The sequence below is a fragment of the Haemaphysalis longicornis genome, unplaced genomic scaffold (genome assembly GCF_048455015.1).
Source record: "Haemaphysalis longicornis isolate Haplotype H1 unplaced genomic scaffold, Haemaphysalis longicornis Haplotype H1 scaffold_2, whole genome shotgun sequence".
Lineage (NCBI taxonomy): Eukaryota > Metazoa > Arthropoda > Arachnida > Ixodida > Ixodidae > Haemaphysalis > Haemaphysalis longicornis.
In genome coordinates, this window is record NW_027526295.1 from 126,704,526 (window position 1) to 126,730,783 (window position 26,258).

General features: G+C 48.3%; 1 protein-coding gene and 1 long non-coding RNA gene across 2 annotated transcripts in view; both read left to right on the forward strand.

The window, feature by feature from the left end:
• Positions 1 to 26,258, forward strand: part of LOC144169196 (carbohydrate sulfotransferase 3-like) — a 33,427-nt gene that overhangs the window by 2,136 nt on the left and 5,033 nt on the right. The window lies entirely within an intron of this gene.
• Positions 6,077 to 8,242, forward strand: LOC144169197 (uncharacterized). Its single transcript, XR_013322382.1, has 2 exons — positions 6,077 to 6,626; positions 7,458 to 8,242. It is a non-coding gene; the product is annotated as an uncharacterized LOC144169197 (long non-coding RNA).

A 26,258-nucleotide genomic window follows, 5' to 3' on the forward strand; every position in this document is an offset into this window, starting at 1 on the left:
AGAATTGCTTACTATTAGCTGGCATGAGAGTAATGTACCACGCCTGTTGCACTCAGTAGGGGATCAATCAAACAGCTTACACAGAAACAATTATGGTATAAACATGTAGAGTTTGTGCTAAAAAGTGAAACGAGAGTAAAATGAAATACCGATGAACTTACTCTTGAGGTAAATGTGATCTAAAAATTTCGAAGTAATTACTGCGATATTGTCGCGCGCCCCACGAGACGATCAATTCGTGTTCCTGGAAGCGGAGGCCCGGCAAAGTTCACGTGCCTTTACAACTGAACGAAAACTATGGTAGCGGTGAGATTTGACCCAAGGTGGGGTGCAGTAAAAGGCTGTGGTTTCAACTACAGTTAGTTCAGCCAGGTTATATATACCAGGGTATTGCGACAACCCAGGTTTTACAACGGACTAGTCGATTACTGACGAAGTCCCAGTAGAAACTATGCATTAAAAAGCTCTGTTATCCGACGCGATTTCATACCTGAGGCCCTTTATCAGACGACCCAAGAGAAGGGCGCGACCGACCGGCGGATGAAATGAGTGGGGGACTGGCCCGTACCCTCTCACCCTCTGCGCTTTGTGCTTCAGGATGGATTCTTTGTTCACACGCACACAGAGCCCTCACCTTGCACCCGCTCAATCGGTTCTCTCCGGTATGGGTTTCTTCTCCGTCCCATCTTTTGTTTCTTTCCTCCAGCAGCCGCCCGTTCTTATGCACAATCGCTTTCCCTCTCTCCTTGCTGTCATCTCTTATTGTTGCGCAGCTGTAATTTCTCCACTCGGCAGTGAATCTCCAACAAGGTTACACTGACGGAATTAGGCTTCCCTATGTGTTTGTCATGATCGTGTGTGCCTGAGTCGCACTGGCCGGCGAGGGTCGCGGCTCTGGATTTCCGTACACGTCTTGTTGTACTACAGAGTTATTGGCACCTAGAGCGCATTAATATTTTCGGGTTCCGTTGCTTACTGATATGGGTTTCCGAACCCTGCAAGCAATTGTATTACAGTTTAAATTTAAAGTTCTTTGAATTCATTGGGCTAAACTGCATTTATTGGTGGGATTTTACGACAATTTTTTCTGGCCCCAAGAAAGTCGTATAATCGGGGTTTTACCGTAACTGTTTTGCACATTGACATGGATTCTACATGAACCAATGCTCGCAACATACTAGTAAAATTGCTTTTAGGTTTGATCACGAAAACGTTAATGCTTCTGGCAGCTATTCTTTGCTGCTGTATCCTTTTGTATCCTGCTGCTGTATCTGTGTCCTGTATTTGTATCCTGCTGCTGCTGTATCCTTTTGTATCCTGCCCTTTGTATCCTGCTGGTTCCAAGAGCTTACCCTGAAACAGGTTCATAGCATCTGATTACGCTGTTTTAAATGGTCTGCATTATTGACCGCTACCCTGCAGCGCGATTGGGCTATGACAATGATAGCTGCTGTAAGTGGCCGGGACGAGTATCAAAGCCACGACTGCGCGGTGCTGCAGGCTTGTGATAACCTACTACACTACGCCTGCGCCACACGCAAGACGGCATTCGAAATGCAGTGAAGTCTGCTAACGCACTTTGAATGCGAAAGCGTGAAGGCGTCCAGCCGCAACACATTACAGCTACACAGCGTGTGCGGGGAGGGTTACGTTAATCAACCATAGCAAAGATCAGTAGAAATTCCGTTCGGAGTTACACATGCACTTCGGATTGCTTACATACTGACTCAAGCGCATATTGGCGAATGAAGACCACAGCTGTCGTCGAAAGGTTCAAGTTGGATTCACCAATCCTGTTTTGGCTGGGACATCCCCGTACCATGCAATTACCCCTATCCACTGTGACAGAATCACAATTGAACCCGCCGCGGTGGCTCAGTGGCTAAGGCGTTGCGCTGCTGAGCACAAGGTCGCGGGTTCGATTCCCGGCCGCGGCGGCCGCTTTTCTGATGGAGGCGAAAAGCAAAAATGCCCGTGTGTACGAGATATCGGCGCACGATAAAGATCCCCAGGTGGTCAAAATTAATCCGGAGCCCTCCACTACGGCGCGCCTCATCGCCTGTGTTGCGTCGGCGCGTTAAACCCTACAATCAATCAATCAAGAATCACAATTGAAGATAAGCGTTGCATTCGGAAGCTAATGGCGCGGGATCGGTTCGGCATCAAGGTGCCGAACCGACTCCGCCGGGAGCCACCCCACCAGGCACCATGGAGGCCCTGCGGATAACCACGACCACCTTCAGCCATGCGCCACGAGGCGGCCGCCCAGCTGCAGGACGAGCTCAGTGGCTACCAGCATCTTTCAACGCACGGCTCTATCAAGTACAGCACCGGCCAGGTGGCGGCTGCGTGCGTAGTGCCTGTGCTGGGAGCCAGCCTGCCGGCCTCCCCCACACAGGTGAGGCTGGCTCGACTGCACCTGGTGGCCGACCTCTTCTCAAGAGGAGGCCACCGGTCTACTTCTGGGATGTCAAACGCATGGACTCCAGGCCTGCCCAGCTGTGGCTGTACTCCGCCGACGCGCGCACAAATAGCAGCAGGTAGCAGGTGCGCTCACTTAGGGGACAAGCTGCACGCAGTGGCCTCCCGAGGCTGAGACCTGCGGCTGCACAGGTTGCCGGGCCACAGTTGCATACGGGGCAAAGAGGACGCTGAAGCCCTAGCCAGGAAGGTCCACCAGGATGGCACCGTATTATACCGCGGCGCCACGGCCTTCGACGAGGCACGCACCATCCTAGCCCGCATGGTGCAGACGATGCACCCTGACCCCCGGGTTGCGAGTGGCCTTCCGCCGCGGCCGCGGCCTGCGCGCATCAGCAGGGAAGCCCGCTGTTTGAAGCTCAACATGTGACTCGAATGCTGCAACGCGGCGAAGCGCCGGCAGCGACCCCGGCGCAAGGACTCCCCTACACGCGCAGACTGTTCGCAAGCAGAGACGCTAGAGCATTCACTCCACTTCTGTCCGGAGCACGGTGCGCCGAGAGCATAGCTCTACCGAGAGCTCCAACTTCTGGTAGATTAAGGAAACAAATTGAGAAGTTTTGAGTATATTAAGTGGTATAAGATTGATTTATGTATGAAAAAAAAAAATCGATTAGGGTGAAATGAGGTACTTTAAAGGGACACTGAAGTGAATTCGTCAAGCTCCCGTTTTTGCTTGTACTGCGTAGACTGGCTCAAATTAGCACACTTTTCATCGTTTATCCGGTTGACAAATCGGTAATTATTTTACAAAGCGCGAAAGAAGAAAAACTACCATGCGCGGTTTGCGGCGGCCGCACCAACTAAGGCTGTGACGTTGAGAGGAGGGGCGCCGTGATTGGACGATGCCCAAGGTTAGCAATCACACAAGTTTCGGTTTCGGTTTCGGTTCTGTAAAACATAACCAATGGCTTTGTTGGATGGGCATTCTCAATATCTCAGTAATCATCGTACCGCGCTTCTGCCATGTTGTCGGCTGTAAAATGCACAAGATAAGCCTCCCAGGACGGCTTGTAGTCGTAGCATTCACTAGCCGAGACCTACGCAGTGCATGAACGCCCTCCGCGTACCCGCAGACGCCCAAATGTCATGCGCTTTTCCCCCATATTTGGAGCTTGCCTCCCTCATGCCTGTATCGTAAAAAGCGTGTTCGCACCAGGCCAACGGTCTGTTCATTCTGGCCTGTGCCCACTGCCTGCAAGCAGTCGGTGCTTATGGCAACAGCACGCCAACGAGAACTCGCTAGCGCGCCAGTGCCAGCCTGCGCGCGTTTTGTGAACTAGTTCGTGTAGCCATGAACGTTGCGGCCCCAAAAAAGGTGAACTCAATATAGAAAACATCGGCGGAAAACAAAAAAGTTAACTTACAAAAAAAAAAAGCACGTACCCGCGGGGATTCGAACTCGTGACTCGCAAAACATTTGCGGTGAATTCCTAGCGCCCCAGACTGCTAGGCTACTGAGCGGGACGCGAATGCCTTGCTAATATAGGGTATATATTGTACAACCGGTTTACACTTTTATTTAGTTTTGGCATTTCAAGCCGCTTAGGTGACTATTTGTTGTACTGCGATCGTGCAGTAAGCGTCGCCCGAGTTTCCACAGTAGCTCACGTCTAGCAATTGCATTTCGTAGACGGAAAAGCGTTCGCAGATGCGTAGTCGTGCTGCTGACCGCTGTGCTTGTTCGCCCAGCGCAAAAAAGTGCTTCCCGCGCCCTAGTTTTACGCTGTACGGTAAAAATATCAGTTGATTTTATTTGCTTAGTACCTATATTGACTTCGCTGACTCTTCTCCCGCCTTCAAGAGGCCTTATATTTTCCTACTGGCGTACCAGTCAGCGAAGCGTCGCATGTGCAGCGCTTGTGTGAAGCGACCTTGACTTGGAGCTAGATACAGTGTACAAACAAACCAAGTAAAGAAAGGCACATTCTTCCATTCACAAACGTGTCCTGGCTTCGTTTCAACTAAGCGAACGAATTGCGACCAAGCTATTTTTTTTAACCTCCTTGATTGCGACGACCCGCCGGCGGCCGGCGGACGAAACGCTGGGCCGACTGACTCTGTCTGCCGGGGAGCCGTGCAGTAGCGCAGCCGTGGCGCAGCCAATTGCCAGCTCATCCCCTCCTGACGTCACACGAAAACGCCACAGAAAATGGGCGAGCGTAAAGAGAGGAGGACAGCGTTTTCGAATTAGTTTTTCTACTAAATAAAATCGCGTAAACGCGCCTAGAGTGGTCGAAACATGGCCTGGGGACTCCGGACTACAATTTGCGCTAGTAATCCCGCAATGTTTACATATCACTTCAGTGTCCCTTTAAGAAACATTAAGGAACGGTGTGCTTCCTAAATAACGTATTTCCAGTAATTACTTAGAGTGCAGAAACTTGGGGTCTCACGAAGCGACTTGAAATGAAACAGATCAACACAATAGGTGATGGAAACACGATTGCTGCTAGGGGTCCCGCTTAGGGAAGAGAAAAGAGCTGTGTGGGTTAGAAAACAGACTGGTGTGGAACACATTCTAGCTGAAATTACGCGAAGAAATTGAGCATGGGCGGGTTGCCACAAACGCTATAGTTGAAGGTAGGCCACGGACTCGATGAAGGAAAGAGCTACAAAAATTTGGTGAAAAGGGAGGACTCAGCTAGCACTCAATAGATGTGGCTGGAGATTTTTGGGAGCGGCCTTCATCCTGGAGTGGATACAACCAGGCTGATGATGATGAATACGGCGACCTAAAGTAAATTATAGCGAATTTCATAGAAACATTAAGATGGATAAAGTGGATCAGGTCAGATGATGTGTCTAAGGCGCGTAACGTGGGCTCAGGTAGATTAAGAACGACTGACCTGCTAACACTCCTATAGGACTTCCCACTTTATGACTTCAGGTCTTAAAAACCATCGTGAGCGACTACGTATATCTTTACAAATACATAGAAATGCTCACGACGGCCTAGTTTGCCTATTTCATAGATATGTCACTTCTGTACTGAAATTAGGAAAAGAAAACTGTTGTTGGCTAGACAGCTACCACCATAGATCAACCAAAATGCGTTTCTTGTTTCGTTTTTATTTTAGTAAAAAGTTTATATTTCTTAACAAAGCATACTAGGCCATTGGGAAAAATTTTGCGATTTGTAAAACCTTTCTTATTGGTACACGGTGCGTTTCAAATCCGTGGGTCATGAATTAGTAAGTCCGATCGGAATATGATCAGGTGAGTCCCCCTTAAGATGGGCTAAGGGAGAATAAATTGAATTGAGACCACCTAATAATCGCTAGCAACGATTAAGGTGGGATATTCTTAACCTGGGGTATTTAGGGAAGAACAAGAGAAGTTATCAATATATAAATTAGTGTAAGTGGATTCGCTAGCTTAAGTAAACTGAATTAGAATTATTATGGTAGATTGAGATTGATTGCGATGGGTTGAAATGGCGGGATTGTACAAGGATAGGTTTGGTTGAATTAAAATCGACTAAAAGAGACTCCGGTAGAATAGTACATCAATATCTAATAAGCAATTGAGCTGGGTTATGTTTGGTTAAGTAGGGAAAGGCGGAGTATATAAAGTTATTTGAAGTGAGGTGCATTATGGTGGAAAAAGTATAGAGCGTATTCACATACATACAGGCAACCATGCGTGCGCCGCCATATCTGTGGCCAAGCGTCTGTTGCTAGGCGACGTTGTGCGCACGGCCCGCAGCCCGCAGATCAGGCCCTCCTCTTCTCCTCCGTGCCTTCATGGCGGCCAGGCAGGTCGCGGTCCGCGATATGAGCTTGTGTTTTCGTGCAAGGCGTGTGCGAGTGGCTTGATAGTCTGTTGCACCGCGATAGCGTTGGTTACGCGAAAATTCATGGTTCCGCTCATGAGTGTGACAACCTTATCTGCAATTCAACCCCAGCCTCTGCGCACACCTACGAGCGAGTGCGAGTCGGTCGGGGCGCAAAGGTTGCATCGTTAGCGCATTGGTCGTTTGTCAGCATGAACTGCATCATTTCCAAACTGATGCCCACTGAACGCAAAGTAATAACTCGACGCTAAGTACTGTTGAGTACAGTGCGATCTACCTATCGCCAGACGCGTATCAAGTCGCCGCCGCAGATCAGCTGATGGCCAGCCGCCGCGCTCTAATGTCACAGGTGAGTTGTTTTGCTGAGTGTGAAACATTTAGCGCACGAGAAACCCAGTACCAATGTGTCGCCCGTGCCATCTTGAGGGAAGCCGTTTTTAGGGCTGCTTTTTTGATAACTCGAACATAAGCAGCAACGTGTTTTCTTCTCGTTTTTTCTCGTGCGGTGATTGGATCGCATGCAGCAATCAATTTACTTCTGTCAATCTCAGCGCAGGGCATGAAGCCCTGTGTTTCGATTGTCCTTGGGTGGAGTGAGGAAACCGGCGAGCATCAGTTAAAGGTCAAAACCTCGGGTACTTCTATCCTGCGCACTTTTGAGGCCGATATATCTTTTAAAGAAATTGATTGATTGTGGGGTTTAACGCGCCGACGCAACGCAGGCGATGAGGCGCGCCGTAGTGGAGGGCTCCGGATTAATTTTGACCACCTGGGGATCTTTATCGTGCGCCGAAATCTCGTACACACGGGCGTTTTTGCTTTTCGCCTCCATCAGAAAAGCGGCCGCCGCGGTCGGGAATCGAACCAGCGACCTCGTGCTCAGCAGCGCAACGCCTTAGCCACTGAGCCACCGCGGCGGGTTTTTAAAGAAATTGCTGTTCGATCACGCCGTCCGGAAACGAACGTCGTCTCAAGCTGTTGTTTTGCGCCAGCAGCGCTTAGCGAAACTTACTATTACGTGTTTTTAGGGGCAGCAGAACTGCCATTTCAGTCTCCGTACAAAACTTGTAGCTCCTGCTTGGTTTAGAAAAACTAATTGTGCACATAATGGAAGTAATTGTGCCTTTCTGCTTCACCCCGAACTTTAGCCCGTTTTTTTTTTCTTTCTCTTTCATTGCAGGCGTATGCAGCTGCTAGAAAAGAAATACGGCGCCCTCACAGAGCTGGTGTGCGTCCTGCGGGGCAAGCCTCAAGAGTGCCGTTTTTTGCGGCATCCGTGAGCAGCAGCAGGTTTAAATACAGTGATGGTGTTTAGCACACTTCGAAACTGATCTACAGAAATATTCAGAAATAAATAGCGAGGTCGACTGGTGCCCTTTTATGTGCATTTAGGTGCCTTTCCAGCTACTGCTATTTGAATTTACAATGACTGTGAAAAATGAAAAAAAAAAAAGAAACACATTTTGGTCATGCTCTTCATGTGCTAGAATATAAAAAAAACATTTTAGTCATACTCTTCATGTGCTAGAATATTTTTTGCAAGACGTGGTTTCTGGCCAGGAAATGATAACTCATGGCTATCGCCTTCAGTTTGGCTAATTCAACTGTTATGAAATGCTGATCTGTACAGTGAGCACAAGGACTTCATTGAATTATCGGGCCACATTTTGTCACACGGCGAAAAGTTACGCTTGTGTTCCACTTTTTGGGAAGTGCGTTCATTGCTTAGAAAAGGAAAAGTTCACACATGAATTGATAGGCGTACTTGAAATTGAATGTTTAATAATGTGTGCATTAGAGACCCTTCAGTTGCACTCCCAAAAAAAGAAATCGTGTATCAAAACCTTGCTATGTAGCAGGGAAGGGGCGAGATGACGTGTTGGTTTCGATGTGCTTTTAGCCTTTTCATTGGTTGTAATCGCATTGGTATGTTTATTCCTTGAATAAACAATCAGTCACAGTTCAGTGCTTTGTCCTGCCTTTGTTCATATTGCATTGTAAGACCCACTTTTCATTATGCAATACCAACTAGCTTACCAACCCATGTTCTTTGTGCACCACCAAAGCTTAACATTGGTGTTTCCGGGCATCAGCAGCAACGCTTGTTAAGTTAACTTGTCTTACACCTAGGGTAACTGCTAACAGCAGCTTGGGACACTATTAAAAATGGCATGATGAGAACATGTCTATCAAGAAACATTTTATTACACATCAATAAAACACCACCCAACCAACAGTTCACAATGTAATTACCCATCAGGTAAATATTAGTGATAGTTTGCAGTAGGTCACAGGAGCACCTGTGAAATAACGCGAGAAGGAGACAAGGGCCGGGTGTTCTCTAATAGCGCCACACCTACTTCTTCCTCTTTCTTCTCTACTAATCGGAAGCCGTTACTAAGCGGCCTCTTCTTTCTCAACATCCTCCCCCGGGAACTTTAAATGCTCCGAGCAAGGAATTGTTGAGCGTTCGTTTTTGTCGTCCACGTAAAGTTCTTTCACTTGCTTATCTGTTAGGCTAAGGTTGATGCACTAACCACTACGGTCCGTAATTGCGTATCTGGTCAGCGCATAGAGTTATCATTTTCGTCGATGGTTGTCTCTGGTTGCACCTGGTTTGATGTAAGTGTTGTCTGTCTCTTCTCCCGTGACCATAAATTAACTCTTGCTTGTGAACTGTCCGAGTAACGATACCTTCAGGTCGCTTCGTGCTGACAGGAATCGGCCGCTGTTGAGCTGATGTGTGCGGGAGAAAAGTGACTTGACGGCCTCGGGAAACATTCCGCATGAAGGCGTCAGGTTGAGACAACTTGTACTCGTTAGCCAAACTTTAGATGCAATATTTCCGGTTGACGAGGAAATCCATTCCGGTTTCCTTTCAGTGAACAAGCCAGCGCACACTTTCGTGAAAAGCTAACGTGGTACTGTTCGTCGTGCTTGGGCAAGTTATTTTCGAAGTCATGAAACACTGTACGGCCAATGTTTTTGGCCCCATGAGTTCGTTCTATTGGCATGCTTTCCATTTCAGAGTACTTGAATCGCTTCTGTTTAATGTGGAAATCTCTTTGAGGGGCCATCACAGAGGGAAAAACACAGACCATACATTTAGAACTCACGTTATCTGATTTTGTCATTGTGGCTCCTTGAAAGGTCCATCCAAATATCGTTTTTATGGCTGCCAGGCTCGAGCAGGTGCTTCGGCAGACTTCTGGTGCCATGACCAGCCACATTTGGTCAGCTCCTATCAACACACTGATGCCAGGTGTCTCGTTGCCCTGCTCGAACTTGTTCAGATCTGCGATCTCTCTTCCCGAGTTCATTAACCTGTGCACGTAGGGTACATCGGTAATATCTCCCAGAATGTCCTGGCATATCTCTGGTACCTCCACAGCATCGAAGGTGCATTCATTTTCGTTGTACTGGCTCTGGAGCGTGATTCTGACGATTCGGTAATTCTGTTTTTTAGCTTCACTTGTCTTCCCAAAAGTGTTGATGGACAATGCTACTTCTCCGACGACTGGTAGCATCAACTTCTTCGACACGTCTTCTCGTATAAAACTTCGCTGACTTCCCCCGTCAATTAGTCCTCGTATGAAGCTCCTTTTTCCCTTTGATACAGCCCAGACTCGAAATGTCTGTAGCAGGACGGTCTGGTCAGCGGTGGACTTTTCCGATGTGTCTGCAGCGTAGTACGCTCGTGCAGCGCGTGAAATTTGTTCCTGAGAAGTTGGCTGCTTAGGAGACACCGGGAAGCAGAGTGACGAAGCGTGATGTCCATTGCACTGACGACAAACAATTCTCCGGCGACAGTCTGAAGCTCTATGTCCTCGCGTCGAGCAACGAAAGCATCGTCCTTCACGGCGAAGAATAGCCTTCTTGTCATCCTCTGAAACAGGAGACGTGCAGTCTTCAGCTCGTTGATCGGTATCGTTGCAGAAGCAGCACGAGACTTTGCCGTTGTTGTCTGAATTGTGGAAAACGGAAATGGTTGGAACTCGGCGTTTATTCGGAGGAGTATTCGACTCGGGTTGTGGATCATGTCGCCTCGTCGAACTATCAGGAATTGCGTCGCATTTCTCGCGGCTCTCAATCTCGATGCGCAGAAAACTAAGGAGGTTCTGCAAGCGCTCCTCGGATGAGTCCGTCCTTGAAGAGGCTGAGGGAGTTCTTTCGTGAGCCTTCTTTCGGTGATAGTCCACTATTATATCTTGGGGGAAGGTCCTCAGGAGAATATCAATGAGCATAGAAGCATACGACGTAGTCGGCACGTTCAGTGCTGTAAGACCTCCGATGTGGCTCATCAATTCATCATAAAGCCTTCTTAAAGCTACAGTGTTGGACGAGGAAAAAACACCTTGCAGGGATCGTAGCCGGTATAAATAATGCTGCTCAATTCTTTCGGTGTCGCCAAATCTTTGCTTCAGGATATCTTTGGCAGTCGGATAACACGCCTCGGTTGTCGGCAAATTTGCTACAGAGGCTGCTGCGTTACCAGTGAGAAGGGTTCGCAAGTAGTAAAACTTCTCGATTTCTGTCAAGGCGTTGTTGCGGTCGATGGTTGCTTCAAACTGCTCCCAAAAGGGCAACCACTTCATAATGTCACCGCTAAATGGTGCTATTTCAAGTGGCGGAAGCGTAGGTCCTATGTGCCTAGATTCCAATTGCGCATGTGGCATTGCGCTATTTCCGGAAGCTGTTTGTACGACAACAGCTCTTGTTTGCTCTATCATAGTCCGGAGAATCGACATTGCATCAAGAATTTGCTCTTCTATATCCATGCAGTGCTGAATTTCTGCATCCACGGATTCTAGCGGAAGGTGGGGCTCTAACTCAGCGTTAAGGGCGGTGAGATCTGCGTTGAAAGTGGTTAGACGATCAAGCATTGACTGAAGGCTCACCACATCAGATGTACCAGACTGGATGGCGGACTTAACCTCGTTGACCAGCCTCGTTGTTTGGCCGCGGCGGATCTTCCGCTTCAACTTGGTCGTTTCAACCGGCATCGTTGTGGTCTCGCTTCTCGGTCTATCTAAAGGTCGGAGTGGTCCGAATCAAGCCGGGATTTCGGCACCAAGATGTGAAATAACGCGAGAAGGAGACAAGGGCCGGGTGTTCTCTAATAGCGCCACACCTACTTCTTCCTCTTTCTTCTCTACTAATCGGAAGCCGTTACTAAGCGGCCTCTTCTTTCTCAACAGCACCGATGCAGTCTGCCGATTCTCTTTTGTTGTCACTTCTGCACTACTACTTGGAGCTAAACAGAGACAAGGAGCCTTGCTGGGGTACAATAAAAAATTACACCCATCTCCCCGAAGGGAACCATGAGTAGGATGCGGAGTGTCATGGGGGTTCCGTTTGCGTTTCCGTTATGTTTAATTGCGTCAGCGCACCCGCTGACGGGACTGTTGCTTCCATCCTACTTCATCTGAAGAAGCACGGAGTCAAGCGAAGCAAGCGCAGCACTGAACGGGCGCTCTGCTAGTTCCCCTTTATATTCACAGCTGTAGGAGAGGAGACTACGAGAGAGAGAGCCGCGCATGCGCGCGAGAGAGCTGAAGCGAACGGAGGAGGAGCGCGCGCAGGCGGTAGGAGAGGAGAGGAGAGTACGCAGCTGTTTGGAAAGGAGGAGAGGAGCGCATGTACAGATGGTGTGCGGACGGTCGCCACCGGTCAACAAGTGACATACCCCCGAGCATAAGACACTCCGCATCTAGAACACGGAAACACCATTTTTTCCCATTCCATTCGGTTTTTGTGTGTGGGTGCTTCCACTTGTAACCTTCCATTCTTTGTGTTACGATTGATACACATAGCCATGCCCTATTGTGCACAGTTAATCTAAAGCAAGGGTGTGAAACACCCGGGCCACATGTGGCCTGCAGACCTTTTGATTTTTTTTTTTACCTTTTGATGTATTAAAGGATCACCGTAAAACAAATATCAGTGCCTAGATTTTAGTCATCCTGGAGATCAGTACTGATATGTTTCTCGAATGGTGACACCAAATTCCATACAGAAATGACCAAGCATATTTACAATGTGTGGGAAAGGACTTGTTTCGTTTGAACGGCAGCATTAGGTGACAATTTGTTACACCCCCCTCCCCCTGCCTTTCTTGCATTGTAACCTTCCCATGTGGGACTGAACTTCTTGACTGTGGCTTGCTTATTCACTGATGTGAGTTGAGACCCCTCATGTCACTAACTAAGATGCACAATTTTTTTTCACAAAACATTAACAACTCTTAAAAACTTGCATACTACGACGACAATCATCAATGTCAGTTTGGACAAAAAAGGGAAAGAAATACTGACATTGGGCAGCATTACAAACACCCTGTATTTTTTGTGAAGGCACAGAACTAAGCTGAAGAACGTTTACTAGAGCAGCAGCAGAAGCATAAAATGGACAGTGGTGTAACAACTGACAAAAAATAACCTACCTGAACCATTGGAATCAAAATCACGAGCGTAACAGTTCAAAATTGGGCTTGATGTCTTCATCTAGACTCCCATTGCTTTAGGCTCGCAATGGGTGCTGCCATTCACTGCGTGGAATAGCATTTCACATTATGGAAAATTCGGAGGGCTTATTTTACACATTATGGCACACATCAAAACTTTCACCGCCAAGAAATTAGGTAAATCGTCGGTCAACAGTCCAGGAAACACCTTTTCATGTCCACAGGAGCAAAATCCTCATAATGTTCTGTTTGAACAGAAGAGTGCATTCATGCAGATGACCAGGGCTAAAATCTTCATGACAGAACATAACTGCAAATCACACAATGAAAACCAAAACATCTGTGCATTTAGATACTACAGCGAAACAAAAAATTGCATCAATAAGTCAATCATCAGGAATTGCACTACCTGGTACAGTAGCCTGTGCATTGTGCTGTTATGCCCATCGCTGGGTAGTCCCTAAATCATACTTCCAATAAATACACATGGTTTGCGGCGATTTTAGATGCCCACCACACAACATTTTTTGCACACCCGTTACACACCACACTAACCATGCGTTGCATCCTGGCTGTCTTGATGGTCATGTTCGCCTTCTAACCAGTGGCATTGGATGCCTGCTGCTCTTTTCACTGTTGCCCAGTATTGGCATTTCATTGCGGCCATTCCCATTCCATCCTCTTCTGTGTGGCTAAGGTGTTGTGCTGTTGGGCCCAAGGACATTGCAGGTTCGATTCCCAGCCACTTTTCTGACAGAGGCGAAAAGCAAAAACGCCCGTGTCTGCGAGATTTCGGCGCACGTTAAAGATCCCCCCCCCCTTCTTGACCCAGGTGGCCAAAATTAATCCGGAGCCTTCCACTACGGCTTGCCTCACCCACCTATTTCCCACACAATAAGGGAAACTGCTAGACATTGTTGTCTCAGCCAAACTGATGCACACGGCTTGCTGGAAAATGCCTATTCGAATGGCACAACTGACTGGCTCAGATTTGCTAGAGCTGCGCAGACAGCTACAATTTTGTCTAGCTGGGTGAGCCTCTCGTTGTGCTTCACAGTCACAAGATCAATTGGAATAGTGCTTGACAGGATTCGATATCGTCCTCTAAGTAGCCCAATCACCCGTTCTACATGAATGCGGACATTAGCCAATTTTCGAGTTTTTTGGACGTCCCAAGCCGATAACTGCGATTTCCCCCTAGTGAAAGCCGGCATTTCTAGCTTGGCTGAGTGGATGCCAACAGCATCACCTATTGTGAATCCTCTGTCAGCCAACACTGTGTCACCTGGTACAAGGTTATTTAAGATGCCGCAAGACTCGGTAAGGCGCTTGTCGCTGGTCCGACCACCCCAACCCTCGGAAATGAAAGTGACTGCACCTCGTGCTTTGCAGCGCAACGCCTTAGCCACTGAGACACCGCGGCGGGTTATATTTGCAGCATTGGTAAAACCATTTTGGAATACTGCAACTTGCCAAGGAATTTAGTCCTGTCAGTTTTTACCTTGCAATCTGATTATACTCACATTTTTTGCTGTTTGTTTTTAGTTGTAAATTAAGTGTATCAAGTCATTTTTTTTGCGTGTTTTCCATTCAGCAGAAGACTGCACTTACTGGGCACGTCTGGTATTGATGGTCATTTGTCCTCAACACATCCTGTATTTACAGATTTCTTTTCTGACTCCAACAACTGCATCGGTGAAGCAATTTTGTAAGCCTGCAGCTCGTCGTCTTGTTCAGTTGTTATTAACGTGCTATGTTAGAGAAATCACATCAATCTCAATTATCTTTTTAGTTTAAGAGTGTGGCATTACTTTGTCTATTTACCAGAAAACTATTACCTGTCTGTACAATGCCTTTAAATCCCTATTTCTTTGAACTGTTTCAACACTTTTCTGTGTATGATACTGTCCAGTTGCTGTGATTTTTTTAACACGAGGAAAATGCAAATATCATTTTAAGCAGTGACATCACAAATGACATACTGTGTGCTGAATAAACTTTTTCTGTTGTTGCCCACTAACCTGTTGCCTACTAACAGCTTTGCAGGCTTTGCTTAAAGACCTACAAAAAAAAATAAGTAGCAGATAGTATCACTATTGTAAACGCGATACCCAGGACTCTGCTGGGAAAAACTCGTCATGGTGTACATAGAAGGGAACTTAGTATCTGGCACACAGCATCACTGAAAAGCAATTTACATGCCCATCATAGCTAAAACATGCTAAAATTCACACTCACTGCTACATTGTAATTTTTTTTATTCTAAGCATCCCCTTTTATTCATGCCCCTTGCACTTGTGATAGATGCACTTACGGTTGATGCACAAAGATTTGGAGTATTTAACATTCAATACACCTTTTATTAAAATGGGGTAGGAACTAAGAATTGAGCAAATGGGGCAGTAAAAATTGGAACAATTCATACGGTCAAAGGTGTTGGAGGGCCAGAGACAGATGTGATGATAGTTCCAGGGTGCTTACTGCTCCTACCCTTGTTCTAATCTCCCCAAGTAGGAATTGTGCAGTACGGTCTCCCACTGCTATTAACACTGCAACTTGGTGTGGCTGTGTGAGGACGCTGACATAGCATGTGTGCTAGGCCTGCTCCTTCCTGGCACCTGTGGCACTCTGCAGGGGGGGTGGGGGGACAGCTACTGTTACCTGTCCTGGGTAACAGTAGCTGTAGACAATTAAGCTCCGACACGAATTTGTCTGGAGGTGTCTCCAAACCACAGACTCCTGGGAGGGATACAGGCTCAGGTCAGCCGACAGCGGTTGGGGATATCCGTGTAGGACACTACTCTGTTCCTGCCTGACAGTGAGATGAAGCCACCATCCAGATTGACGTGCGCTAGGTCGGTGAAGCCGCAAGCGGCGTTGTGCGCGTATTCACTCCTGGCCATGCCAAAGAGGGCAGCGGTCCAGATTAGATGTAACTTGCCGGTTCGTTTTTCGGGGTCGAAGCGAAAAGTTAGAGGTACGGACACCTCTTCGGAGATCTGCCCTCGGGAGAAATTTAGGATTGCAGACTTGGAGGTTTTAATTAACAGCGATGCTGTTTAGCAAATCATTTCTGTATGGTGTCCGCAGTTTTTAAAATACTACGAAAATGCACACCATTCATGCTCGCGTGCCTTGATACGTGTGCATAGTTTGTCGCGGATAGTGGATAGGCCACAGATAGTTGGCATGACCGAGGAAAGGAAGAGGCCGGTGCGCTTCGACAGGCTCGGCGTGCAAAGCATCTGCTAGAGACGATAAGTCATGCTTACAGGGCGGCACAAGAAAACGTCGACCAAAACGACGAGCTCACTCTGGCGTTGCTTAACGTGAGGTAATGAAATGCCGAAGTACATAATAAAGAATACACCGACCACCAGAGAAAATAAAACAACTAAAACAATGACGTTTCGGCACCCCGAACGGGAGCCTTGTTCACACTGAACAAGGCTCCCGTTCGGGGTGCCGAAACGTCATTGTTTTAGTTGTTTTATTTTCTCTGGTGGTCGGTGTATTCTTTATTATGTACTTCAGTGTCATTCCCGACCAGACGGGCGTCCGTCGAAGCCTCGATTTCGTAATGAAATGCCATCCCGCCGACGTCAACCACGGCACCACGACAATAAAACTCAACTTTGTGTCCGTCAATGATCAAGTCTTGCACGTGAGCGCAAGCTTCCCTGAATTTTTTTACTGTTCTGATTTTTGTGAAGGCCACCACTGCCAGTGCAATGGCTGCTGCTTCATACATCACTGGGGTATGAAGCGGGCCAGAGGCAATGAAGTTTCCCTGGTTATTGACTACAGCAACTAATATTACATCGAGACGAAAATAGTTGGCTGCGTCCCCGTAAACCACGTCCTCACATTTAGCTTAGCGTTTGCGCAGAGCTTGCGCCCTGGCCTATCGTCGCTCATCGTTGTAATTGGGGTGCGTTTCACGAGAAGAGGGGGAATGAAGATGCAATCTCCGCGTTGTTGGAATAGCTACTTGTAAAGTCGTGCTGCAAGGAAGGTTAATGTCCAATGTGCTTAAAATGCGACTCCTTGTTTGGCTGTTAGCTAAAGCTCATGCTGCCTTAACCTTTGTAGAAAGTGTACGTCTGAAACTGATCATGGTATGCAGAAAAAGAGTTTTCCTCCATGTTCAAGAACCTTTCCCGTGCATGGAATGAGAGATAATGGCTGGAGAATTTCAATCGTAAGCTTTTTTTCAGGTTTAGGGATTAAAATATTTTTGGCTCTTTTCCACTGTTTCGGAATGTGGCCTGTATCCCAACACATATTGAGCTAATGAGTGAGGGCTTCCAAAAAGTCATAACCTAGATTACAAGCATTTGTTCCTGGTGTCGTTTTGCCTAAAAGCACATTTTGTTTTGTGCAAAGGGCCGTAATGGCAGCCGCGTACCTTGCCCGAAGTAATGTTGAGGAGGGCATTATTCCGGCTCGAGTAGGGGGGCAGTACCTTGGCAGCACAGCTTGCAATATGAAGATCCTGAATAACCTTCAGTAGTTCTTTGTCCGTGCTACCAAACTGATAGGGAATGACACTTATGGCGAATTCCATTGGGAGAGCAGGAGCACTCAAAAGCACTCTGAAAGTGCTCTCTCCTGAGCAGGCGTGTTTCAGTGGTCGAACAGAAGTAGGAGCACTGTCATCCAGTGGTAGTGCGAGACCACTTTCGGTGCTCTGAGAGCAGTTGGGAGCAGTTCGATCTGCTCCCGCTTGAAAAGTCGGAGTGAGCACAGTACGATACGAAGGAAGTCACATGACCTTTAACGTCATATCCTCCCCTTTGTGTGTGTGTGTGTGTGTGTGTGTTTTGCTCCCTTGTATCGGGGAGCGCGGCAGTATCCATCGTGCATTTGCAACTTTGTGGAATGGGCAGCGAGCCCTACGAGCATGCGAATGCTTCACACCGCCACACGTGCTTTGCCCGGCTTTGCTCACACATGCTTTTCCGCAGAGATTGCTGGGATGCCCAAAGGCTGGAATACGTGGAGCGAACTTTCACGACAAAGTTCGCGCGGTGGGAAATCTCTGAGCTACCGTACTTATCCAATTCTAACGCGCCCCCGATTCTAACGCGCACCCGATTTTTCTGACAAAAAAACCAAAAAACTTGCACCTCCGTTTGTAACGCGCACGGAACTTTATAACCCAGACAAACGAATGCGGGAGAAATGGGCGATTTATTCCCCAAAGTAATTTCGCTCATCTCACTCCTCGTCGCTTTCCGCTGACCAGAACATCTCGTCCTCGGTGCCGCCAAGAGCCTTCGCGATGCCACACTTCTGAACGAACATTCAACCATGGTCGATGGGATCGTGGCCCACGCCTCGCACGCCCATCCCGCGAGCTTCTCCAGAGCCGCACGCTTCAGCCGACCGCTTGTTTTGAACGCGTGAGAGCCGCTGCTGCCATTGCTGTTATCAAGCGCGCAAGTGGAACAATTTGATGATTTGTGTGAACGCCGATAGAAAAGTCTAGGCGCATATGCTTCCTGCGTCCGAAAAATCGTTGCTAAAAGCTTTAGCGCCATCTTGACATGGTGATGGCGATGGGTGGGACGAAATTTCCGCTGTTTCGGTTTCGGTTTCGAATCCGATGCTAACGCGCATGTGATTTTTCGGCCTATTTTTCCAGAAAAAGGGCGCGCGTTAGAATCGGGTAATTACGGTACATGGAGCGACGACATGGCGCGCGCCGCCGCACTGCCGCTGGGCTGCTCTAAATTAAAGCCCCTCCGCTGCGGCCCTGCCCATAGGAGGGGTTTACTCTCACTGAACTCCATGCCCAGAATCAACGGTGCTGTTCAGTAAACAGACCCAGTGAAGGAGCTTCCCACTTTGGTTGTACATCATTTAACGATTCTGCGTGGGGCGGGGGTGTTTCTCCTACTGAAATATTCGTTCTCAGTTCTCAAAAACGCTAAAGGCTGAAGAGAGCGAGACAGAGAGAGAGAGAGAGAGAAAAAAAAAAAAAAACGAACGGCACCCGGGAGATTCGCACGAGCGACTACAAGAACAAGTAGCCGGCAGTTTAACCTCTACTTCACCCCGAGAGATGGTGCATATGAGCAAAATAGCCTCTGTTACTGGTTTTTGTCGTATTTGAGACGCCCTCGTAGTGATACCGCCTGTTCCTCACTCGCCAATTTTGCAGACAGGCCTCATATTGCTGCTACTGCAAGTAATGTAGCCGGATCGCCCTTATTTAACCTGATAAATGCTATCATGTATGCCCATACAGCCGGTCGGGACCGTGTTTTCCCCTCGTCGTTTTTTCCTCTCCCACCTGCTCTCCGGGTGCGTGCCGCACTCATGGCAGGTGCAGTGGCCCTGCTCCCGCGTGACCCCAAGTGTTCTGTCACCTACTCCTCACTGCACGATGCCACTGCTCCTGTTCTCTCAATGGAATTCCCCATTAGGTTGCATCAATGTATGGCTTGGCTCTTACCGAGATCGATTAAGCATCAGACGACGTTTCATGTCTTGGGTAGTTGCCTCTCACGGTGCAATCGCAAGCTGCATGCCAATTTTGTCGCAATAACTGAGTATTCTTCAATGTGTTGGTCAAGCCAATCCAGGCGACAAAACACATTGCAACTGACTTTGTTCTTGCGGAGCTGCTGTTGCAAACCACTCTTGGCCTCCCACATGTGGGGAAGCTGCAAGTCAACCTGGCATTGGTTCCCTGCTGCAAATGTATAATTAGTTGCCTGCTCAGCATCTCGGCCCAGTTGATCCGCCTTTGCCTTGATGTTAGTAATTTCTCAGATATGTGGACCAATCACCGAGTGTGAGGAATCCCGCTGTACCACTCAGAGCCCTTGAAATGCATCTCAGTAAATGAGGATAAGCGGGCCTACCAGACCTTCGTTTGATGTTGCCGGGTGTGTTCTCTTATGTGTTGCGTAAAGTGGTCTTCCTTTACGTGTGTTCTGTAAAAGTGAGGCAAGGCTGCTCACACTGCTGCTCATCACTGCTCACACTACTTCCGGTGCAAGTGGGATGCGTATGGTCAGTGGTAAGGGTGAGGCCTTCTTGTTGGGCATCAAGCCAAAGGTTTTCGCTTTTTAATGGTGTCATGCTTGCAATCCCCACTTAGTGTGATGTGCATTAAAATCACCGACAATGAGTAATGTGTCGAAATGGAAAATTTCAAGAGTTTTCTAAAAAAGCTTGGTCAATTTGGAGGTGTTGCGAGAAGGGCTCCATACGTTTAAGAGAAACGTGCTGGTCAGCCATGTTTTGCATTTAGTAATTAATTCGATGCAACAATACTCGCATCCCGGCCGGCAAATTTTACTTCTTTTCACAGACGCAGAAGTTTTGACGCCTCCGAACGCTCCAAGTTCTACACCGTGTTTGCCATTTGAAAAGACTTTCCACACTGATCAGTTCTACACTGTTTGTTGATTAGTACACACATACCCTGAAGTCACTGAACAAAGAACTGAAGCGCATGAAAAATTCCTTGCCGGCCTGACCCCTGACCCGACAGGCACAGTCAGCCCTGTGCGGCAGCAGCGGCTCACCATTGTTTGCATTGCTGGATGTAAACAAATCTTTCCTTTGCAGCTACGTCAGCTGACTCCTTAGCCATGATTGGCTATCCGGTTTTGCATTGCCGAGGCGCAACGAGGGGATTCAGTCCTAGAGCGATCTTGTCCAAAGCGATGCCTGGCTCATCACTTGCGACGTCACGCAATGTGCCAAGTCGCCAGTGGGAATGTGCCTTTAGACGATTGGTGAGCACTTTGGAACTGTCTGCTGACGGAGGCCAGACGCACGTGCAGTCGATTTTATGGGGCCCATTCCCCTTCACGCAGCGTCCTCAAAGAACCGGTGATGCAAATGTTGAGACCGGTGATTTCAGCACCAATCTTATCCTCAAATTGCACTAACATGGCTTTGAATGTCGCACGAGGGTTTCCATGATCTGTTCTCCAAAATTTTGAAGCACACCTTCCGTAACGTACTAATTATCCGACCCCGAAGCAAGGGGGGTTTGCCAAGGCCAATTTTCTTGTCCCAGTGTTTTAACTGAGTAGAGCCAGATGGAGAATTGTCCATTGCATCTGCGGACCCAATTTCTGAGAACCCCAAGGTCGGTAACCTGCTGTGGCTGGAGTCAACGATGGCCTGAGATGCTGGTCTGACGTTTTGGAAGAGGCGGGGTTGACAGTGGTGTCGACTCCCTTAAGTTCAGTTAGGGCTGCTTTTAGAACTTTTTTTTTTCCAATGATAATAGACTCAAGCATGTGATGGATTTTGTTAATTTCTGAGCATGAATCGGAATGTCTGCCGTGAGTGTATTGACTCTGGGGGACCATGTGTCTCTGAGTGTGTTTGCCGTGGGAGACCGTAGCTGCCCAGCTCACCTTGTTGTTTAGGTTGATTCTGTTGGCATGGATATGGCCGCCTGTCCTCGATGGTTTTGGCCCTCAGTGCTCGACAGCCGACGACGCAACGTCCAGCGCGCACAATCCCAGCTCCGGGTGGAGTTGTCCTTGGTCGCCGGTCCACAGCTCGCATTCCCTTGGCTTTGCTGCAACCAAGGAAAGGAGCCCAAATGGTCACTCTCCCCAGATGAGGCCCTAAAGAATTTTTTACTGCTCCTTTCTATTGTCCTCGTCCTTCACGAATAGTCACAATCTGCGCATAGAGTGTAAATCCCGAAGTGCTAGGACTTGATTTTAATGAAGCCTGTCGCGTGCTTAAGCTCCCAATCAGAGGTCAAGAAAAAAACGTTCAATGCATTACTTACCGCTAATCGCTAAAACGCTTCAACAAGGCCAAAGCCACATGTAGCCAAAGCAACAAGCACGAAATGAACATCGTACTGTTAAACTAGGCCGTACAGCCAGTGTCTTCTTGGCAGGAGGCACTTATTCATGTGGCAGCATGTAATGCCTTTCAGCTGCTGCTTGCATCAATCTAGAGTTTTGCTCCCGTGAGTACACCCCATTGTTTTTCTCAACAGCTGCGTAGTTTAATTTGACCCAATGCAAGTGCAGTTACTAATACGCCTGCAGTGCACTGGCCTTGAATGCAGGATCACACATGCTTGGTGCATTGCTACCGTGGTATGCTGCACGTATCAACTCGACTCAACAGTGTGTCACCTGACAACCTCCAAATGCACACCTGAAACACCTCCTTTAGTTCTTTCCAGGGTGCTCATTCTTCACAGTCCATCAACTGTTGGTACAGCCAGAAATACTTTTAGGGGTCGGGGGTGTATGGAGGTATGGGAGAATGGAAGGAGCCTTGCCAAAATGAATGCTAGCACTTGCTTATGTGCAGCATAGTAAAATGTTTGGGGGAGGGGGTTCAAAACCCCTTCGCGCTGTACCTGGAGAATCCTATCGGCCATCTGGGAGGCCATCACTGATGTGTTGCTGGGGCATTCTTGGCTCGTTTCTCTCTCACAAAGGTGAGCACATGGCGGAGTTATTTGTGCACTTGAGAGCACCTGAGGATTCACAAGGATTGTCAGCTGCTGATAATGGCTGAGCTGTTGGGTTGACCTTTTTTCTGTGCAGCTTAGCAAAGGGGTCAGCCTCGCGTAGGATGTTTACTAGCACTGATGAGAGGCTGAAAGTTGGGACGTAAAGAGTAGTCAGGCAGTGGATGTTCACACGTATTTAAAGAATTGGCCATCATATGGCTTATGTGAAGACTATGACATGCTTTTCATCACTATCAGAAGTGGGGTAGGTCCAGCCCTTTTAAGGGACCGTGGCACACCATCTTGCATTCGGGACAGACGCAAACACCCACACATCAAAACGTTCGACAAGTACTCCTGTAATGATGCCAGCATTTACGGAGGTGAAGGATAAAAAAATCTAAAATGAAGTTTGCCTTGGAGGTGCAGTGTCCCTTTGGCACTGCACATTTTTATACGTTTCAACACGAAAATGCATAATCAACATAAAAAAAAAGTTGTACAACTGAAACTGAAAAGCAACACAGGCTGCATAAACTTTACCTTCTTAAGAGAAGCAAAAATAGGCCAGAAACATGCATACGCTATGCCAAGTTTTTTCTGCAGCCTTGTGTGCCTAGTGGTGGCTGGATGGCTTTTCGTTGACTTCGCCGGACTGGGGGAGTGGCTGTTGAGAGCCAGTGGTTGATCTCATTCTTCAGACCTGCAAGAGCGAGTAGTAACATGTGAACTTAAACATGCTGCGATGCACAGTTTTACAACAGTCAGTTCACCAGTGACCACATAAAGTTGAAAACGGCTTGTGCTTGCTTTGTAGAAGGTTTGTACGAATACTTTTATTGACTATGAGGTTTAACACACTGACACTACACAGGCGATGAGGCACACCGTAGTGAGGGACTAAGGTTAATTTTGACCACTTGGGGATGTTTTAACGTGTGCCAAAATCTAGAACATGGGCATTTCTGCTTTTCGCCTCCATTAGAAAAGCGGCAACTGTGGCCAGTTGCCGCTTTTCAAATATGAAGTCTGGACTAGAAGGTATGCAGGCAACGTTTAACAAATATACATATGTGCAGACGCAAGGATGGTGAAAACAGAGCCTGCAAGCATATGAATAGTCTGCTTGCCGGTTGGGAAGGTTGGTTGCTTAAAAAAAGAATGGTGCATAAAATAACCTGCTAGATACCATGTGTGCCCAAGGCATTGCTTAAAAATCAACTCGCCATTCCATGTAATAAATGCAACTATGTAGTAAAAGCACAGAGGGGGAGGGAGGAATAACCGGGTGTTTTAAGGTGCACAGTAAAAATAGCGCAGTTAAAAGGAACGAGCCAAAGATGGAACTATCGTTACTCCGCTTTGTTCACTAATTAAAACGCCCAATTTTTTTTCATTCCTCAACTTAAGGTACTTCCTGTCTCGTCGGCTGACGAGTGACGATGAAAGCGACCACACCGACCGGTTGCTGGAACTCAAGTGCCTTTATTAAGCGAAGAGAAATAAACCCCCCCCGTCCCCGATGGCGCGGCGGCGCAGGCGTGGAACACGATAGCTCACGCGTCACACATCCGGCGGGTTTGATCCGCGGAGCTTTCGACCGTCACTGCTGGTGTTTCGTCTGTGCTTGAATAACTGTCAGACGCAAGGCCATCAGGCATGCCTGCACCGTTGAACGGCACCAAATGCCGACGGTTGCGCTGAATGATGCCTGTCGGTGTTTCCACCACATATGAGCGTGGTCTTCTTGCTGGGTTGAGCACCTTTGCTGCGCATGACATATCCTGCACCCACACATCCTCCCCGTCAGCGAGTGGGCGGAGTTGGTGGGCGGCGTGACGACGGTTGAAGTCTTGACTTTGTTTTGTTCGGTTAGCTTTATCCTTAGCTGCAACTTCGTCGTGTGGTGGCCACTCCGGTTGCAGGGTGTCTGGCATCTTCGGCACTGTCGTTTGCAGACGTCGGCCCATTAGGAGCTGTGACGGGCTGTATCCGCTCGCTCCTGGCGTGTCGCGGTACACCAGAAGCGCCATGTGTAGGTCCTTGGATTTTGTGAAAAGATTCTTCATGGTCCGCACCATGTGTTCTGCCTCGCCGTTTGACTGTGGGTAGCCCGGGCTGCTCGTGATGTGATGAAATCCGTAGGTCTGCGCGAACTCGGCGAACACCCGTGACGAAAATTGCGGGCCATTGTCCGACACGAACACATCAGGTATTCCATGTCGCGCGAACGTGCTCTTGACAGCCGCAATGACAGCTGTGGAGGTGGTCGACGACAAGCTGATTACTTTCGGAAAACGAGAGTAGTAGTCCACCACGATTATGTAGTGAGCTCCATCAAGTTCAAACAAGTCGGCGCCTACACGCTGCCATGGCCGATTTGGAGTCGGTGTTGCGATTAGTGGCTCCGAACGCTGAACTCTCGTCTGAGCGCATTTCTCACACGATGTTACGAGCTGCTCAATTTCGCTGTTAAGGGTAGGCCACCATACTGCGTCCCTTGCCCTTGCCTTGCACCGCCCAATGCCCTGGTGGCCTTCGTGGATTTGCTGAAGTACCTCACGGCGCATCAGGCTTGGAATAATGATGCGGCGATCTTTGAGCAAGAAGCCGTCGCACACTGTGATGTTGCCTTTTTCCTTCCAGTACTCCCTTAGATGAACTGGAACCTTTGAGATGTTTTCTGGCCATCCTTTCTCACAGAAGCGGAGTAGCCCAGAACAGATGCCGTCTTCCGCTTGGTGCTTGCGTAAGGCATCCATGCGGGAGGACATGAGGTTGGCAGCTGCTGTAACGACTTCCCCGATGAATAACTCGATGGAGTCTGTCTGCCATTGACTTCGCTCAGGATCGTGTCCCTGAATAGGAGCCCTTGACAGCGTGTCTGCCGTGGCAATCAGCTTGCCAGGGACGTAGAGAACAGTGAACTGATAGCGCATAAGACGGATTTGCAAGCGCTGGATTCTGGGCGGAATCATGTCGAGTTCTGCTGATCCCAGGAGCGTGACTAAAGGACGATGATCCGTTTCGACTTGAAATGCGATGCCCCTCAGAAACTGGTCGAACCTCTTGACAGCCCACGTCACAGCCAAAGCTTCTTTTTCTGTTTGACTGTAGCGGCTTTCAGTGTCCGTTAGGGATCGTGAGGCGTAAGCAACCGCTCGTCGTTCTCCCGATGGTTGATCTTGAAGCAATACGGCTCCGAGACCGTATGAGCTTGCGTCAGCTGACACAACCGTGGGGTACGATGGGTCATATTTAGCCATGCAGACCTCTGAACTGAGCAAGCTTTTGAGCTTGTCGAAAGCAGCTTGCTGGCACGGTCCCCAAAGCCACGAGTTTCTCTTTTGAAGCAATGCCCTGATCGGAGCTGTGATGTCGGAAAGATGAGGAATGAAGCGGCCCACATGGTTCACCATTCCCAGCAGTCTTCGGACACCGCTGACATCCGATGGGGTTGGTAGCTTGGCCAAGGCCTCGACCTTTTCTGGATCGGGACTGATTCCTTGTGCGCTAACCACGACTACAAGAAACTTGACTTGGTTTGCAGAGAACGTGCATTTCTTGCGGTTCAGCTTGATTCCCGCTTCTTCCAAGCGCTATAACACCTGCTTGAGACGTTGGTCATGCTCTTGCTGCGGTGCTCCAAAGACAAGAATGTTGTCAATCATGCTCACAACTCCTTTGAGGCCTTCCAGAATTCTGCTCATCTGTCGCTCAAAATATTCTGGCGCTGAGCAGATTCCAAAAGGTAGCCTTTGGAAACAGAATCTTCCCATTGGTGTTATGAACGTAGTGAGTTCTTGACTTTCTTCTGAAAGCTTCACCTGGTGAAAGCTAGCGGTAGCATCGAGCTTAGAGAATACCTTTGCTGATCCGAGGCGTCCCAGGATGTTCTCGACTGAGGGTAGTATGTGACGCTCCCGAAGCACGACTTCGTTGAGTCGGGTGAGGTCAACGCATATTCGGTAGCCTCCTCCTGCTTTTGGAACAGCCACCATACCGGAACACCATGGTGTGGGACGGTCCACCCGTTGGATGACTCCCTGGGATTCGAGCTT